Source organism: Camelus ferus, chromosome 13, assembly GCF_009834535.1.
Source record: "Camelus ferus isolate YT-003-E chromosome 13, BCGSAC_Cfer_1.0, whole genome shotgun sequence".
In the NCBI taxonomy this organism is placed as follows: Eukaryota; Metazoa; Chordata; class Mammalia; order Artiodactyla; family Camelidae; genus Camelus; species Camelus ferus.
The window spans coordinates 54,982,767-55,003,476 of NC_045708.1; the positions used below are offsets into that span (position 1 = coordinate 54,982,767).

Consider the following 20,710-nt stretch of genomic DNA (forward strand, 5'->3'; position numbering starts at 1 on the left):
GAACCAAAGAGAGCTTATCATGGCCAAAGCAGGATGCACGGTATACCTAGGTGAAATGGGCGGCTTCACTTGGACATCTATTCTAATAACAAATAATATTGGGTCTTATTGGCAAGTGCTCTGTGCCTTCGTCATTGAACGCTGTATGTCAGTAACTGACCATGTACTAGGAGCAATGACCTAAGGATCTGGAGGACAGGAAAAGATTTAAATTATATCTGCATCTAAGAAAGAATCCATGCTCTTTTGTGGTGAAGGGCTAACTTTGAAAACATACTGAATTCTCAAGCTGTACTCTAATATATTAATTTAAAAAAAGAAAAAAAAACAGAATGACAGCTGCTGATTGAAATTAAAGAAAGAGAAGAAGGATGGAAAAGAGGAGGGAGAGAAGAAGGGAAGAGCACTTGAGGAAGGAGGGCAGGAGCAGTTGATTATTCCATAACTGCACTAGCTAGAGGACTGTGCTTCATGTCCCATGAAACAGAGAAACAATTACAAAGAGAGCCTTCTATTTTATGAAAGTCAGAGGAGGTGTATTCTGTCTTGAAATCTCAATATATTTTGGAGGATCCTACTGGACAGATCTACTCTCAGAGTTTTCCTCGGAGAAATGTCCTGGGGTTAGTTGTGCAATTTAAGAGAATCACAGTTTCCCAGAGTCAGAAGAAAGCTTTAAAATCATGTCTTTTGCCCAGCATCACAGATCATAAAAGGGCTGTTCATCTCTGAACCAATATGTTACATATTATTTACGGAGTTCTTTTAAAAGACTAGAGAACTATCACAAGAGTAGCAAAATGGTCTTCATATATGATACAGCCATCTCTGCAGAAATCAGTTTTCTTACTATGTCTATTATTGATTCTAACCTTGGCAAAACCTCCCTATTATCCTCAAGCCCTGCTAAAAACGAGGTACTTGGGGTCAAGGAAAAAAGACCCGCTAGTAATGCTCAGACGTCAAGAATAAATGATCTCCAGGATGCAATTAGCACAATCCTTCACCTGGGAGATGGCGGACCTAAGAGAAAAGAAAAAAGTACCCAGGTTCAAATGATGACTTTTAGAATAATTTTCTTTTCCGGCCACATTTTACCCTAATGACCATGCTAATCTAGTCTTGATTAGCATGTCCATGAAAATAATTATCATTTATATGCAATTTTAAATCTTAAAAACCTTTATTAAAATGTTCTTTCCTACTATAGGACATGCAGTATTGTCTAGAGTAATGAGTTCATTATGACATTTCTGACTTTTTTTCCTAAAGTCTATACATGTGTATCTTAAAACATATCCAAGTGCTAATATTAGCACAGACCCTGTAGTGAATCTCTAATGTGTCTTCCTGATAATTAATATCTTAAAATTTTAATTTATACATAATTTTGCAGTGATACGTGGTGAGACATTTCTGTAATGCATATCAACTTTTTACATAGGAAATTATATTTTTCCTGGTCTTCATTATTTCTTCACTTATATCACTCTTTTGTGTCAAGAAGGCAAAAATAACTTAGACTTAAGTACTCACTGGCTATTTTGTCTTGAAGATAGAAAAAAAAAATTGTGTTTCTCCTGACCAAATAATTTATACTATAGAGACTTAATTTGATTTTTAAACAAATGGATATATTTATGTCTTTTAATGCCTTAGAATTATACTACCAATAGATACATTTGAAGTATAGAAACTATGAAGAGATTTTAATGTCACAAAATATATGTAGTGGGGAAAAAAAGGGCTGCAATTTAAAGAGAGCAATGTGACATCATTTTTAAAGTGTTATATTCCAAAAGTTCTTGATGAAAATTTAAAAATAAAATTATATAGATCCTGGGGGAAAGGAGCAGGTCAGCTGGAAAGCACCTTCTAGTCTTAATAAAGAAGATTTAAGTAACTTTCACATCTGCAAAGATAACCTTTCTTCTTGACTATAACTATCAAAAATTTATAAGAGAGTCTATAACCATGATGAGAATGTGTCTAAGAAAAGTAGTCATGTTTTTGTCTAAATAATACAAGTTTATGAAATTGTGTGATAATTGAGGTAAGAAATAACTAAGCTTCTAGATGTTCTAAAATATTTTTGTCAATTTATTTTTTTAAGTGGAACAATATATTACTCTTTTATCGCATGCTATACTCCTTTATAGCATACTAGCCTAAGGCACAGAATATTTGAGACACTAAGAATACTCATTATCTGTCCTATTGTGATTTTATGACTCTTAAGGCATATAGATTAAGCTCTGATTCCCAAATTGGGAAAGACTCACTTGAGGACTGTTAGAATATAGTTCCTAGTATTCCAAACAGGGGATTTTGGTTTAATAGCTCTAGGGTGGAGTCTGGCAAACTATTGTTATCAAGCAATCCAGGTACGTTGCTATAGACAATCTACTGACCTGCACATAGGGTAAGACTCATAGGATAGTTGAAAAATGATGAAATCCAAAATAAGTTGGCATGGGAAGTGAGCCTTCATTCTGTTATCTTCTACGCAAGTTTGTATAGGGATGTCACTGTAATCCTACAAGCTTCAAATTCTTTATCTTTAACACGAGCATATTTTGAGAATTGGGGTACCTAACCGAGTGTGAGGCCTGCATGAGGCAGGACAGTGGAGCATTTTGGGGGTTCTAATAATTTAAAAAGGATGAGAAGGAATTACCCACATGAAGGATGTAGTTGGATCAAGAGCGCTGCAAGTCAGGGAAGACACAATGGTCAGAGGCAGCAGGAGAAACTGGTGACTGTGCAGTGCAATAGGAAAGTCATACGACCAATTACAGAAACAAATGGAGATGGATGCAATAAAAAAACTACAGAAGTCAGCAGAAAAAAAAAAAAAAAAAAAAAAAAAGCATGCAAGCTCTTGAGGCCCTGAGAGTAGTGGGAAATAATACTTCAATAATGAAAAGAAGATATAGAAGGAGGTGACATGATCAGGTTAGAATTATAACAAATTAAACATGGAGAACAGATGTGGGAAGCAGCAGTAAAGAGGAAGATAAAATAAGCCTAAATCAGTATATATCCAAAAGCATACCTACAAAACAAATAAAAATGATCAGAATTTAAAGAGGAGGAGTTACCCTTTGTAAACAAACATTTCCATCTATAAAGGAAATCAGTTATCCAAGCTGCCATCTTAAGAAACTAGAAAAATAACTGTAAACGAAGTCCTAATAAAGTAGAATAAAGGAAATACAAATTTTAAAAATCAGAAATTAATAAAAGATAAATTATAAAATAGAGATCAGTGAAAAGTTGACTAAAGGACAATAAACCACAGATACTCAGAAAGGCTAATAAAGGGAAAAGAGAGAAGAAACAAGTTACCAGATTCATAAGTAAAAATCTATCTACTTACTGGACTCCTACCCTAAAACAGCTCGTGATTCCTTAACGGTAGGTATTTTCTAACATGTATCAAAGTCAGTCACAGCTCCTGGCAGGCAACTTTTGACAACCTCATGGCTTTTTGTCTTTATAAGTCCCTGACTTTTTGCCTCAGGGTTACCTGAATTTATGTCTCCTAAATTGTAATTCTTAAGACCCCAAATGACCGCTTTTCCTGTTTGCAGCCTCCTGCATTATTATTCATTTAATTTTTGGTTGACAATAGATACGAGCTTTTCTGTATGTAAATTGAAAGAGAGAGGAAAGGGGAAAGAAAAGAAGAAAAAAGTACTAAGATCCCTATGACTAAGACAGTTACAGTTACAGGAAGTTAAAGTTGTCATCTTTTTGTCTTTGAGAATGTGTCCAGCAGTAACCCAGACCAAGTGGATCCAATAATAAGAGGACATTGCCACCTTTTAAAGAAAGTCCTTAAGTGCAATTTATTAAGTCAATGGATAGGTTTGCTTCATTGTTGTAACAGCCAGGGTCCACTCAGCAAAATAAATAACTCTAGGTCTTTTAGACAGAGAATCTAATACAAGATATGGATTATACAAGTGATAGAAAAACTGAAAAGCAGATCAAGGACAGCAAAATAACACAGAGATTAGGAACATCAGGAAATAGCTACCAGCCTTAGGGCTTAAAGGGCAATAGAAGGAGAGGATTTTACGGGAGTCTAGAGCATCACTCACACTCAGACTTCTGCCTGGGCTTCCCGGGAAATTGGGCTGATAAATATTGGGTCTTCTAGTCTAAAGGAAAGCAGCGGAAGGGTGCAGCACGGACCTGAGAGTAAACAGGGAGCCGACCAGCACAGTAATTTAGACTCCAATGATTATAATCTAAGGCAACACATGCCGCAACATCTGAAAGCCAGCTTGCTGTAAATATGCCTGCCATTGGTAGAAGGGCACAGGAACACCTCCTTAAAACCATTAATAAACTGATTGAGAGATAATAGCACAGGTTTTAGGTTTTCACTCTGGCTCTGCACTATCCAAGCTACAAATTTTCAAGCTTTAAATCTGTCATTGATATAACGTGGATAGTAGTGTTTGCCTTACTGAACAGGTACAAATAATAAGAGTGAGAATGAACAAAAGAGATTAGCACAATGCCTCAACTAATAGCACAACTGTGGCTTGTAATATTATTGGAAATTAGGATAAAAAAACAGTAAAAGTGATAGCTTGAAAAACAGCTTTATAAGAATCTTGCTTTAATCTCTTTTCTATATTTAGCAGTATGATTTTATTACTGTAATTCCTTAAGTCTAGATGCCATCTAATGTAAGATATATCATTATATGTATGTCTGTGAAAGAAAAACACTCACCTATGACACAGGGAATCTCATTATTTTCCTTACTGAACTCCATGTCCCTGTACGTTAAGCAGCTTCTGTTCAAAGTCAGCGGGAAGTGTCTGACAAAGTGACGTAGGACACTGCACCAATACAGGCCGGTACAACGCATGAATGGATCACACCAGCCTCTTGCTGCTTTGAAATTTTTCATCTGCTCCATGGGACTGTTATTTTTCTTCCGCCTTTAATTACTCTGCTTAATATATGGTAGTCAATCTTTTTGCATGTATCTCACTAACAAAATAACACAGCTTCATCTATTTATAAATCAACTAAAACTAAAAAAGTTAACCAAAATGCTTCTGTACAGCAAGGAAAACCATCAACAAAATGAAAGGCAACCTAATAGAGCGAGAGAAAATGTTTGCAAATCTGATAAAGGGTGACTGACTATTCAAAATACATAAATAATTCATATAACTCAACAGATATAAACAAACAATCCAATTAAAAAATAGGCAGCAGATCTGAATAGACATTTCCCCACAGAAGATGTAAGATGGCCAACAGGGACATTAAAATGTGCTCAACATCACTAATCATCAGGGAAATGCAAATCTAGACCACAATGAGATACTGTAACAGAGAAGAACAAACCTGGCTCCTTTAGCTCTGACCTTTGTGCTCTGTTGTCCATGCTAATTCATGCTGACTCTGCACCTCTGTCTAGTCAATTAGTAAAAGAATGTTGACCACAGCCTAAAATATATATAATAGCCCTTTCTCAAGATTCTGCTTTCCAGACTTGACCTTTCATTCATACAGAGATAAAAAGTTACAAAAGAGAAAATAACGTTTGTCTTGTTGAAGTTTTACAGGGACATCATGACCAGACCTACCTGGACAGATGCAAGAACAAAAGATTATCACAATCCCTCCAGGAACTTGCCAGCACCAAGTATTCTGCAACAACCAGCCATATCCTCTCCCCTTTTAGTATAAAAGAAGCCTGAATTCTAACTTGGGTAAGATGATTCTTTGGGACACTAGTCTGCTATCTTCTCAGTCATCTGGCGTTCTAAATAAAGTCACTATTCCTTTCCCCAACACCCTTTCTCTTGATGTATTGGCTGTCCTTTCATGAGCAGTGTGAGCTTACACTTAGCAGTAGTACCTCACATCTGTCAGAATGGCAGTGTTGACAAAGAAGTAGAGAAAAGAAAACCTTTGTGCACTGTTGATGGGAGTGTAAATTGGTGCAGCCACAGTGGAAACAATGGAAAGCAGCATGGAGAGTCCTCAAAAAATTAAAAAAATAGAAACATCATAAATTCCATTTCTAGGGATTTTTCTGAAGGAAATAAAATCACTCTCTCAAAAAATATCTACATCCCTATAGTCATTGCAGCATTACTTATAATAGCCAAGACATGGGAACAATCTAAGTTTCCATCAATAGATAAATGGATAAAGAAAATTATATATATATGTATTTATATATGTGTGTATATATATGCATACATATATATACTAGAATACTATTCAGCCATAAAAAGGGAAATCGTGCCATTTTCAATAACATGGTTAGACCTTGAGAGCATTATGCTAAGTGGAATAAGTCAGACAGAAAAAGATACTCTGAAATCTCTTATATGTGGAATCTCAAACACACACACACACTCTCACAGACACAGAGAATAGATAGGTGGTTGCCAGAGGGGGTGGTGGGTGGAGTGGATGAAATGGGTGGAGGTGATCAAAGGGTACAAACTTCCAGTTACAAAATAAATAAGTCCTTGGGATGTAACATGTAGCATAACAATTATAGTTAACAATATTATATATTGAAAGTTTTTAAGAGTGAATCTTAAAAAAGTTCTCATCACAAGAGAAAAAATTGAAACTGTGTAATGAACATTAACTAAAATCGTAATCACACTGCAATATATATGTATATCAAACCATTATTTTGCACACCTGAAACTAATACAATGTTACATGTTATTATATCTCAATAAAATAATAAAATAAACAAAGGGGCCATAGGACAAAAAAAAAAGATTCTTCTTTTCTTGGATATTGGAAAGCATTTGTGTGTTGCTTTGTAGGAAAATGTAGAAATGTCATTCCTCTAAAAACTCATTTTTTTTGAATATATCAAATTACTGTCATGCTGCACTCTTCCTGGAACTTTCAGTATACAAAATAACTGAGTCATAGCATAAACTTCTTAAAGTTATTTGAAATGTCAACTAAACTCCAAACAAGTTATTATTTAAAATGTACAAAATGTATGTAATGACAGTATGAACAAATATGATCAAGTTAACACACCATATCATATCTATCATCTGACCAGCAAGAGTTGCAAGGTAACAGAAATTGTAAGATGAATCCCGAATTTAGAGCTGCTTCTCAGAATCTATAAAACATGATCATATTTACTCAGGTCCCATGTCAAGTAATGGGGGAGTGAAAAGGACAGAAATTGAAGAAAAGAAATATCAAGGATGGAATTTGCCATGGGAATAGCCAATTTTTAATACAGTACCTGTTTCAATGTCTATCGAAACCTAGAATACATGTTCAATATTTAACTGTTGGATGTTTATCATTTCTACCTCACCAAAGAAATACAATTTTTTTCTGTATTTAAAAAAATTAGGGAAGTTTTATAGATATTTTCTTCTAAAATCAGCAATTTATTTTTCAAAAGTTTGACTGAAAAACTGCATTTAACAGCATAGCTGGGATGAATAGTCATTAAAATGTTTTCTTTTAAGGGAATCATCCATGTCATTACCCACTAAAGAAAAGGAAACACAACACATGATCACTATTTACTCAGGACTAGTGAACAGGCATGAAGATTCCAAAATTGAACTTAATGTGGGCGTGAAAAAAATATCATTATCAAGGCAAAGACTAAGATGTGTGGAGGTATGAGATGACTCAGAATTAGTAATTTGTTGCTAACAGCACCTCAAATAGCATTGAATTACATTTTCATACCCTTTATAGTCCTGGTTAACCATTCAACACCCCTGAGAGATGAATCAATGCATTCATCTCTAACTCACACAAGAAGAAAAGATTCAGTAATGAGCTGTTTTCAGGGGACCACAGACAGAGCGGTAGAGACAAAATTAACAAAGAAGCTTGTTGCTTCTCTACGAGCCCCGTCCATCCTGACTCCAGGGTGACATGAACCAGAGGTTGTCACAGCTCCACTGCGGCCAGTTGTAGCCACAGTCTGACAGGCAGTAAAGGGAGAAGATATATTAAATCAACCTGAAGCAAAGAATGAACATTCAGGTTATGATTCACAAAGTAAAATCTCAGTGGGGGTTCCAGAGGGAAGAGAGAGCGGAGGCCTTGGCCTTTACGTGGATTGTTGTATCGAAAGCCAGAAGCAAAACTCAGGAAACAGCACAGAATCTGGGAGCATAAGGATCTAATGGGGATGAAGACTTACTTCTTTCTGAATTTCCAGATGTAGTAAGAAGCTATTAACTTTCTAATCACTACAAAGCCGGGATTGAGCAGTAGTAATAAGGAAGCTTTTATAGAATATTGTTCTCACATTGGGACTAATTGGACCAGAGGAAAAATATGCATTTCCCCTCTTTAGAATATATTAAAATATATAGACCTAAATCCCCTACAATTTCCAGAATTCCCCTGTTTGATTCATTCTGTCCACTTTCTCCAGCCATACAGGAAATACATATACACTAGAGCTAGACCTACTAATGGATTAATGCATAAAATATATGTTTATTTAACAGAACTATTTGGATCTCAATTAATTATATGGTGATTGATGTAACAGTCTGTTGTAATAAAATCTTTCTGAGGAACCAGAAGTGAATACACATAAGATATGTATCTCTAGAGGACTATATAGACTAATGGGGATATGGAATCCACAAATGTCTAATCATGATAAAAATAGAACAAAGTGCTAAGTAGAAGTGAAAATACTGTATTGCAGCAATTAAAGATGGAATGATTAATTGTAGTTGGAGATATGATTGTCAGTGACAGATTTTTCTATGGAGATTTTAAGTCCCTTTGGAGGATTTCAATAAATAATGTAAAGAAGATAATTGCAAACTAAGAGACTATATGAATAAAGGTAAAAAAACTGGAAATTACAGATTAGTTTTGGAACACTGAGAGGAGCAAGTTTTCCAAACAGAATGTAGGTTACAAGGAAGAATAATAGATTTCAACTTCCTTGCGCTTCTGATGTGTTGGCTGGTTACTTGTAATTGGCCTTGTATTACATATTCTGCTCACCTGTCTTTAAATGGAAATTGTGGTGAGTTTACTTGTCATTTGCCAAAATCTATTCTGTCTTGTGGCATTTTTTTCTTTTGAATGATGGTCACAATGTATCCCATTCCACGTTCTCTTCAGTGTCTCACGGAGTGATACTGCCATGCTTCAAACAAGTGGTGGAGTTTTACTTCCCTCTCATTGACTCAGGGCTATCCTTAGGACTTGCTTGTAACCAGTAGGGTGTGGTGGAAGCGATGCCACATGGCTTCTAACCCAAGATCAGAAAAGGCCATGCAGCTTCTGCCTGATTCTCTTTGAACAATCACTTGAAATACTGCCTCCTGGAACCTAGCTGATATGCTGTGAGAAGCCCAAGTGATGTGGACAGGCCAGATGGAGGCTCTCCGGGTGACAGCACCGTGTGACCCAGCTGAGTCATCCCAGCCCAGGTGCCAGACAGGTGACTGAAAGTCCATTTCAGAAATAGGATCTCTAGTCTCAGCTGTTTCAGCCTCCCTCTCAAGTCACCCCCGGCCATCTGAGTCTACCCTGCTGAAGTCCCAGACACTGTGGAGCAGAGGATAGCTTTTCCTGCTGTATCCTTTCTGCTCTAATGGCCTACAGTATCCGTGAGCATAATAAGATGATGTTTTATGCCACAAGGTTTGGAGTACTTTATTACTAAGTAGCAATAACTGGAACACTTTTCCTTCCAGAGTAAGGAAGTTACAGCTAGGACATGGTTTTCAGTTAGTCTCTATATTTCACAGCTTCCCTTACAACTTCATGGTGACACGTGCTTATGTTCTAGACAGTGGAACATGAACAGAAATGTTCTATTGGCACTTCTAGGCCAGTCTCATAACATCCTGCGGTGAACTGCTGCATACACGTGGACAGACTCGAACCATCAAATAAAAACAATGCCCTTTAAGACAATAAAGAACTAACCTATGATTTTCAATGGTGCTCTACTTAGAAATAAGTATTAATTATTTGAGGAGTTGTTACAGCAGGTTAATCTTACACTAACTGTGCCGTATGCAGTAAAGGCTTCCTTCATTTTCTCTTCTAAAATAGAGACTGAAAAGCAATGCAAGCCCTAACTTAGAATTATGAGATAATTAGCTTCAGCCAACTTGTTTTGGATACTGTTTCTCAGTTTTATATGGAAAGATGGCAATGGGGGTAAAGGGATTGAAGAGTTTAAATTTATAACTATTCTCTCTCAAAAAAAAAAAAGAAAGAAAGAAAGAAAAGAAGAAAGAAAAGCCTTGATCTGACCTAATTGTGAAAATAGATGTGGCAAAAAGATGGAGGGAGGACTTACTATTTCCAGCAGTATTAAGAACTTGCTGCCCATCAATTTCAAGATGATAAAGACAATACTCTTCACTTTCTCCTTCTAAGGGGAAGAAAAACAGAAGCAAAAGTTCTGTTTTAATAAAACAAAGGGACATTCGTAAGTGTGAGAGACTATATATAAAGGTTGAAAAGAGAACTACTAAATAGCTGGCAAAGAGAAGGGAAGCCAAGCCTATGTGCAGCTGGGTTTGCAGCACAGGTGGAATGGAAAGGAGGGTTGGTTGGTTTCAACAAGAAGCAAGACAACTTAGAATCATGAAAGGTTATGGGAATTGGAAGAAACGGTATCACAGAAAGGGAGATGAGATAAGGATTAAGACAGGACAATCTGGAAATCTGTTTTAGAAAAGTGAAACCCTTTCCTCTCCCCCGTGATCTCTAGGAGCTAGGGGCATATCTCACCCTAATGCTTACCAAAGACATTAACTCAGGGACTCTCTGGACCCCAGTCTCTGCAACATCAGCCCTGTTTCCCACCATCTCCCGTGTGCTATCAGCCTTGTCTGTAATCCCCAGGCAGAATATTCCAAAACATCAGAATTTCCAGCTGGCAGGTGTATAATTCTCAGGTAGAATATTAGAAAGTTCTTTTTCTCTAGAAAAACTAAATGTCTAAAGATGCACTCACGTGTATGTGTGTGTGTGTATTCCTATTCAAAATCCAAGTAGCTACCTCATATACAGTGACTTTCGTCAAGCCACCAACTTCACCATGTTCAGAGATTCCAAAAAGCATTTTACTGTCTCATTCTTAAATATGAAAGAATGGAACCAAAGGTTACAACATGTTTTGAAAAGGCCATACAGCATAAAAGAAAGAAGCTAAACTCTGACAAAAGGGCTCAAAGGAAATGAGAAAAATAAAATGTTATTAAATTATTAGTTTCATACAGTGAAGATAATGTGTACATAAAAATAGGATGCCATAAAGAAAGCAGAGTTAGAAAAAAATAAAGCTTTTGTAAATTAAAAATATAATAGCTAATTTTTGATGGAAAAAAATAATTAGAAGATAAAACAGCACATGGCAAAAAAAAAAAAATAGACAAAGAAGAGAAAATAAAAAGATTAAGGATCAGTCCCAGAAATTCAACATCTGACTAATGTGAAATATCACAAAAAACAATGGAGAGGAAATTGCCAAGAAACAGCACAAGAATATTTCAGCTAATGTTAAGGTATGAGACTCTATATGAAAGAGCCCATCAATGCACAAAACAATAAATTTTAGACGACCTGAAAGAAGACACACTATTACAAATTTCATAACGCCAAGGAGAAAACAGAATTTATAACGTTCTAAGAGCAAAAAAAAAAAAAAAAATACACATAAAAGATAATCACAGTGACTTCAGAATTCCCAACAGATGTGTTGACAACTAGAAAATGTACTTTCAAAATAGTGTCACATAACTACTCAGAAGAGCAATGAAGGGAGAGTCTAGAATAAAGAAAATTTCAAATAATTAAAGTTTACCAATGTATTTTCCATGGAGCCTTTAGCAGAAGCTACTAGATGATGAGGAAGCAATCCAAGAAAGAAGAGATGGGATGGAGTTGCTAGAGGAAACAATGCCAGAGAGATGAGAAGAGAATTCCTAGCATAGTAGTAGAGGGAAGTCAGGCAACAGTAGGACTGAGGAACAACTTTCATGATGGGAGCAGTGGACCAGAGCCTGTCACCAGAGGGAGAAAAAATGGACTTATAGATTACCTAACTATTTTGGCCATCTATTTGGAGGTAATTTATGGAACTGTGAATGTGTATGGGAAGTGTCTATCAGATGTTCCAAGAAAACTAAGCAAATAAAAAAATTATTCAATCTTGAAAAATAAAATTTAATGTCAAAACAAATATAATCAGAGCACATACCTAGACTCAGTAGAGAACATGTGCATAATTGTCATGAAAACACTATGTATTTAACAAAAATTGAGAGAGAAATATATTAGGACAATGTGGGAAAAAGCAGACAGGGTTGGAGAGCATAAAAAGTTTAATTTTTTTTAAAATGTTTGTTTTAAGCTTGTTAAAGAACCATTAGAATTTGTACATACTGTTTTACACTTAAATTATCTGCATTTAATTATTTAATTGAAAAAATTAATATAAAAATAGAAAAACTAGAATACCCTGTGAATGAATACATTTTTATCTCCTCCATTCCAACTCAATGAATTTGGGTTTATCACATGCACACACACACATACACATACATTGCATCAGAAGATAACTGGATGGCAGATTGGATCACTGAGATATCTCTGGAAGTTATAATACAGATGAATTCTAGAGTAGACTTCAGATTTGCTTCCACATTTGTAAGCTCCTCTTATCAAGAGTTGGCATCTATTTCTGCACTCTGATTTGAGATTAGGCTTACAACTTGCTCTGGCTAATTAAATGTAGAGCAAATGATGTAGTATGAAGCCTGCACCTCAGCAGGTTTTATGCACTTCTGCTCTGACCCTGGGGACCCTGCCTTTTGGACCAGACTGCTGAAGAAAGAGAGAGGACCTGAGAGAGGTAAGTCTCATTTTTGAGCACCTTAGACCAGCCAGCCCCTAACTGATGAAAGCAGTGGACTCTAGACACGTGAGTAAGCCCAGGCAAGACCAGCCAAGCCTGCTGTAGATCATAAGATCTACTAGCTAGCTGACTATAGTTTAAAATAAATAAGTGATTGTTTTAAACCACCCAATTCTGAGATGACTTGTTATGCATAAAATTGTGAGAAATCCCAACAGAGATGATAAACCCTTGACATCATATAGGTGACACTGCACCAAAAAAATGAGTTCCCCTAGGAAAATGCTAAAATAACCCTGAATTATAGGCAAATGGAACTGAGAGAATGGGATGTAGTTGGTTTGGTGGGAAAAAAAAAATAACTAAAGGACAGTGGAATATGTCTCAGTCAGTTCAGGCTGCTATAACAAAATACCATAGATTGGATGGTTAAACAATAAACATTTATTTCTCACATTTCTGGAGGTTGGTAAGTCAAAGAGCAAGGTGCTGGCAAGGCTGATGTCTGTTGAGAGCCATCTTCTCGGTTTATAGATGACTGCATTCTAACTATACCCCTACATGCAGGGAGTGGGAGAGAGATCTTTGGTTTCTTCCTCTTCCTCTGAGGGTACTAGTCAAATTGTGATGCCTCTGCCCTCTTGATCTCATCTAATCCTAATTTCCTCCCAAAGGAAATCACACTCTCCAAATATAATCACACTGGGGTTTAGAGCTCCAAAACATGAATTTAGGAGAGACACAAACATTCAGCCCATTACTGAGTGATTGTGTCAGTCCCAAGATTTCCGTGTTCCTAAAACCTGTAACTGCCTTCAAAATAGCGCTCAATGAACAGACTACAAAATAACTACCACAGTAATCACTGTGCTCACATAAGGCAGTGGAATATAAGAAATGTTGCACAGTGATTTTGGAGTCCAATTTTATCTAATAATTCTACCTTTAAAAGGTATCCAGCAAATATACACACACATTCACAAGAATCTCTCTACAAGAATATTCCCAGAATCATTGTTGGCAATAGCAGAGAGAGAGACAGAGAGAGAGAGAAAGGAAAGGAAATGCAAATGTCTGTCAATGAAAAATGTGTTAAGAAAGATATGTACTAATCGAGAGAATGTCCATGATATATTTCTGAGTTTAAAAAAGCAAGCCACCAAATTGATAATATACTGCATAGAATATGTTCTGTAATAATGTAATTCAATTAAAAATAACTCTAAATTTTATGTGCCCATAATTCCTCAGTTTCCTGAAGCCAAGATTTTCACGAAAAATTGTTGATTTAATAACATTTGGGAAGAGGACCAAAAAACAGAAAATACTGTATTAAGAGTACAAAAATGTTTTACTAATTGAAATTGTATCAGCCTAACCATAAACTTAGACATAACTTTCTTTTTCATTTGTCTTGACAAGGTTGCATCTATGAATCTCATCCAGGTTCCACTGATTCCTCTAATCACCTTGGACCATCAGAAATTACACATAGAGGTATGTAAATTTTTTATAACCTCTGCTCAAAAATTAACTGTTTTTTTTCAAATTGAGAATTAATGCTTCAATTTCAAAGTCTATTAAGAAAAATTAGGGCTTACTTAAAATAGCATTTGGCCAATATTATATTGTAGGTTTTTTGAATTGCATTTTATGTGGTGGGAATTTAAGCCTCTTCTCTTAAAATTTGCCACCTGTGTGTATATGAAAACGGTTGGAGGAACACATGCCCAGTTATTATCAGCCGCTAACCTGGAAGAATAGAGTGGAAAAGAGCTAGATTCCACTTTTTTAATGTACTTTTAAAATTTACATTAAAATAAAATTTTAATATATAATATGTTTTGTAGTATTTAAACATACCGTAATAATATTTTACACTTAAAGTAATTTACACATAATTTTCACATGAGCTAATCAAATAAAAATTTATTATTCATATATGGAAGGAAAAAAGAGAATGCAATTTGGAACTCCTAATAAGGGCAGAGACAATGCAAGCATAAACATTTCTAAAAACTTTAAAAGGGAAATAAAAAAATGCCTAAATAATTTGTGACGTGGAAACTCTTAAGACATTTACCAAATCAGCTAATCTCTCTTTTACGCCATTAAAAAACAAACAAAAAAAGGAAACATAATCAGTATATAGAGATGTATTATAAGAAACTTGAGGAAGAACATAAAGAAATATAATATCGATTTGCCCTCATACAGTCATGTAATAGTGGAGTCAGAATGCTGAACATTTTGTAAATTGCCCATATCCAGAAAGAATGTTTTCACAATTATTTTACTCCCCATCCCCAACCCAACTCTGTTGGCTAAGAAAATTGAAGCAAGGGAATGTTTCTCTTAAAGGCTGCCTCCACTCTCTGGTTTACCCCCTCCACCCCACGCCAGGTCTTCAGAGTTCTCTCCACTTCGTCAGCACAGGAAAAGAGTGAGAGGGATGAACCATGAGCCTTGTCTGGAAATGGCTCACATTTCAGTGGCCATGCCTCAGTTATATGGGCCCACCTGCTACAAGGGGGTGGGAACACATAGTCCACTTACACGTCCAGGAAGAAAACACAACTATCCGTGAGCACAGAGAGGTGCCACCACAATGACCAACAGGATATTACCCAGAGGTTCTCACATAGAGGCCGCCAGGAGAGGCAGAATTTCCTGTTCTGGATTTCTGAGTCCTTATGTGTTGTGACTGGGATGGAAATTAGAGAAAATGTCCAAGTGTATGATGACTTCTACTCTTTTCACCTTCAAGAGAATCACCTACCACAGTTTTTTAATGGTTGGGATTAAGAGAGTAAATTATAAGTAACATAGACATGTAGTAGTAAGACTTTTCTGTAAAGAATTTTTTTAATGACAGATATGATTATGCTACAGATCACAGACTACGTTCTGCAAATACAGTGATTTGTAAAGCACTACTCTCATGATAAAGAAAGACAGAGGTTAGATATTCTCATCCTTAGGAACCTTACAAAAGACTTTCACAGTGACTAGACACAGACACTATACTAGGAACACAATTACTAGTATAATTTGCAGGCACTACTGGACTAAAGGACTAGGAATACAATGTCTAGAAAGTATCATTTGATACATTGTTTTGATCATATTTGGCTTAAAACAAGGTTGTAAAATAAAGATAAAAGGAGAATAGTAATAATGAGAAGGCGTATTCTTAATTGAGGATATGATAGGTGGGTATTTTTCTCCTACAAGCTTCTGAATGTTGTTTTTCACAAACGTTGTGGCAAAAGAAAAAAAAAGCTAAAAATCAGTTTGTCCTCTCTTCTCTGGGACGTGGGGGCACCCAAATGGAAGTGGGAGCTCGACTGCCCAGCTCAGAGATGGCACTTTAACACACACCGATCTACGTCCAGCTGTCAAAGCAGGAATCTAAGAGAACTGAGGCTTATCGTGTGAGGCCAAAATAAGATTTAACAATAGGCTTGAAAACTAATCTTTGTTGAAAAAGAAGGGATTTTCTAAATTACTCTGTGTCTTAGTCTGTTCAGGCCGCTGTAACAAAAATACCACAGATTGGGTGGCTTATAAACAACAGAAAATGCATTCCTCACATGGAGGAAGTGGTGAGGGGGCACTCCAGGGTCGCTTTTACAAGGGCACTTATCCCATTCATGATGTCTCTGCCCTCATGACCTAATCACCTTCCAAAGTTTCCATATCTAAACACCATCACATTAGGGGAATAGGTTTCAATATATGAATTTGGGGGGTGGGGCACAAGTGTTTATTCTGTAGCACTTTGCCACCTGCTGTAGTATGTCAAGGTGCACATCCAATTGGTGACAAAATTTTACACAAGGTGACTGCACCATCCAGATGGAACTGAAGGGCTTGAGGTAGATAAGACAGAAGAGGGGAAACAGATAGTCAGGCCATCGTCTCAGCCTGTGTGTTTGAGAGGTTTTGGAGCAAAATGCTAAGGGAGGATTTTGGCCATGTTTTCCACTGGGGACTCTAGGAGGACAGTGTCTTGAACCAAGCCTGGAAGAGGGTGTCTAAGGGCAGTGCATCAGTGTTGGGCAGACCAAGGGTTTGAACTCAGTTCTCCTAGTCCTTATGTGGAATAAGCAGAATACAGACTTTCATGCATATTCCCAAAGTTAGACATGAACACTTACAGAATATCTGGTTGGGGAGGTCACAGAATGAGTGACCATGACAGAGGCAGAGGCAAAGGCCACAGCAGACAGTATGCATCAGGAACATACATGAGTTAACTACCAGAATTCTAGGAGGATCCAAACACCAAATGCCACTCAAAGACAAAGGAGGATAATGAGGATTTCTAAGTCTCCCCAGGAGATTCTAGCATGCAGCCAAGGTTGAGAACCACTGCCTTTGGGGAAACTTTCTAGCAGTCATGAAAATCTCCAACTTCAAGAAAGCATTGTGTAATGTACTTCTATATATAATATATTTAATTTTCACAAAATCCCTAAAGTAGAAACTATTAATCTTATTTTACTGATGGTAACCTTGAACCTTAAAGCAAAGGACTTACCCAGATGAGCTGGGCAGTGGAGATGAAATTCAAACTGTCTCCTCATTGAAAATTGAATTTTTTCTCATCTAATGTGGTCTATAATGCATATTGTTTCCTGTGCTCGCTTTCTATCCTTGTATATGCTATATAATTTATGAAACACATCTTTTGGACATTATCTCTGGAAAGGGCATTACACAATGCCTTCTATTCAATCTGGTAACACATCTGCCCTTAGAATCATAAGTGGATATGTAATTGAGGACATGATGTGGGTTCTTAAGACTTCCATTGCCCCAAAAAAGGATCATAACATGTCCTACTTTAATATCACTTAAAGATCTTCCAAGTTAAGGAATTTCCATAAGTTAAAAGGAGATTCTTCCTCTGACAGGTTAGTTTAAGCACTAAAACAATTTTACCACCATTTTTTTTTTTTTACCTAAAAGATATTGAGATCTAGAAGGGCAGAGACGTAATTAAGTTAAGCCAAGATTTATAGAGATACTACCTTCTGTGAGGAGCTATTCCTGGCACCAGGAAGTGCACAGCCTCATAGAAGAGCCAAACACCGTGATCATAAATCACTATGTGTCAGGCGCTGTGCCAGACACTTTACATGCAAGGCTCAATTAACCCTCAGGGCAGAGTTACAGGGTCGGGCTCATTCTTTCTCTCTCACAAATAAGGAAACTGAGGAAAGAGAAGTTAAATTACTCGTCCATAATCGCACAGTTAATAAGTTATAAAGCCCGAATACAATGTGATACATGTCAAGATAGTAGCAATAGAGATGGATATGTTTATCTCTTATTTAAAGCAAGGGTAAGGAAAGCTTCAAAAAAAAGGGGGGGGGGGACCCCTGAACAGGTGTCATTTGAGGTTTAAATAAGAATTTGACAGACAAATCAAAGAGCACACACAAAGTGTGACATAACATGACTCGCATACAGACACATTTTTTCTGTGCATTAATCTTCATGATTCATCCTCAAAAACAATTGTTTAAGCACCATGATGCCAAGGTAAAATCAAATATATACTTGGCACATAACTATAACTTCTTTAAAAAGACACACTTTGCTTTGCGTAAGTGGGGGAAAGGTAGGGTAATTTCTGGTGTAGGCACTACCATAATCTTTAGTAAACTTCATCTGGTAAGAAGCGTTGGATGCCCAGGATGAGTTTGAAAGGCACTGCAACCCCACAGAGGGGCTAGTGCTTAGGTTAGCAGTACAGATCCCAAGCCTCGTTCCCGGCTTAGAAGCAGCATGGAGTCCAACCTAAGGGCTACTTTGATTTTCAAAGCACACTTTTTTCAAGTTCACATTCTCTATCTGTAGCATAGGTGACATTTACCATATAATGCTTGCACTTACCCATTTATATAACTACTCTGCCAACTACACCACAAACTTCTACAGACCAAGGGAATTCTGTTCCACAGCACCTACATCACCTACACATAGTTTCTGATACCTAATAGGCACCAACCATTTGATGGTTAAACTAAACAGAAATGGTTCCAATTTCTGATAGCAAACATCATGGAAACTAAAATGACAACCTATTAACATTGCTTCAAACAGCAAATCACCCCTTTACTCGAAGATCTATTCACATTTCCATGCTGTTAGAACCAGAATGTGATGGTAGATGTCAAAAAAGCCAGATGTACTTCTCTATCCATTTTCCTTGAGCTTTTTAGGCCATATGGTTCTCACCATTCCTATAATGAGACTTCAGGTTTAAGATTCTGAAGTCCGTCATTTCCAGAATGCACATCCCAGACACGGAGCCCAGGCTATTTGTAACTCAAGTTGACTTGGCCCTGGATCGTGGTGTGATGAATTTATTATGTACAGCAGCAGGCATCACACTTTTTTTTTTTTTAAAGCAAAGTGCCAGAAACAGAAGCCCATTGATTTAAAAAAAAAAAAAAACAAAAAAAAAGAAGTTAAAACTTTGCCAGTTTTCCCCAAATACCATCAGAGTAAACTATGATCAAATACAAGTCGTTTTGCCATAAATAACAGCATGGAGCAAATTTACTGCATTCGCAACTCCTCTAAAAAGACTAAAAATAACCTCGGAAAGCTGATCTAATTATCCTGCATATACACAGCATCATGTGAACCTCAGAGAATGGCATCGACTAATTGAGGAGCTAAGACTACTGGAGAACTTTAAACAGAAGATGCCAGGAGCACATGAGCTAATAAAGGCGGCTTTAAAAGGATGTACTGATCTTTGCAGTATAGTTTGAAGCCCATAAAGCATTGCAAATGACAGCAACTGCATTTTGATGTGCAGATAAAGGTCTAAGATAGGGCAACTCCGCCTTCAAGCTTTTTATAATAATATACCCTAGACTCAAGGGATCTCCTTCCATGTTTTGTTTGTGTGTGTGTGTGGAAACACAGATTTGCTTAATTTCCTGACACTGAGCCTTTGATTACTACAGAAAAGTCTCTACTCCTATCACAGTCTAGTAAACCTAATTATACTAGTATTTTCCAATTTACACTGGAAGCACTACCATTAAAAGTCTCGTTTCAGTCAGCACTGCCCTGCCCGGAAATATAGGTAAGTAAATACATGCGGTACCATCAAATATGAGTGCTAGATATGAAGCAAAATAGTGTTGTAACGAACTAGTGATTTCCTTTAAAAGATGCTATTAAATTTAAATGGTAAAGCACTGCATCCCCATACTGAAGTTAGGGACACTGGCCAATACTGGTCAGGAAATTAAACATTGAAACCAGAGCACTGATATTTATACAGAGCATTGAGAGTAAACACACAGTCCCTGTCCTTGTATGAAATCCAAACCTCTGACATATCATTAGATTTCTGGCTGTTAGATTTTTCCTTTCTTCAGCAAGCCAAAGACATTTAATTTTTTTTTTAATGAAAAGTATTGTTTACTTTGTGGTAGGGAAAGGAAGCTAAGACATAATGCCAAAAAGACTTCACTACTTCTGACCTGTACATAACTCTTTGTCCAACTTTCCTAAAAATGTCATAACTTAAAAAAATACTTTCCCTAACTGTGTCTCAAATACTGGAATTAAGAGTTGGTATTTAATTCCCTTAGCAAAGAGGTATATTGAAAGTTCATGAAGATATAGGACTGATGTGAAAAAGAAGGCAAATCTGGAAGCAGAGCAAGGCATCCATGGAACAAAGAAAATCTGGACTAGATAAGACTTGAGAGAAAACCTACTCCCAAAATCATACCAATGAATTAGCTGTCTGGTAATTGCAGCAGGTAAGGATTTGAA

At 36.6% G+C, this 20,710-nt stretch overlaps 1 long non-coding RNA gene across 6 annotated transcripts in view; it reads left to right on the forward strand.

Moving 5' to 3' along the window:
• Positions 1-20,710, forward strand: part of LOC116668084 — a 93,082-nt gene that overhangs the window by 58,007 nt on the left and 14,365 nt on the right. For 2 of the 6 annotated variants that reach the window (XR_004325169.1, XR_004325170.1), the window contains exons 3-4: positions 5,590-5,744; positions 14,321-14,395. This is a non-coding gene — a long non-coding RNA (uncharacterized LOC116668084). Of the gene's footprint in view, positions 1-5,589; positions 5,745-14,320; positions 14,396-20,523; positions 20,698-20,710 lie in introns of all 6 variants that reach the window. The other 4 variants (XR_004325168.1, XR_004325167.1, XR_004325166.1 and 1 more) reach the window with 3 other exon arrangements.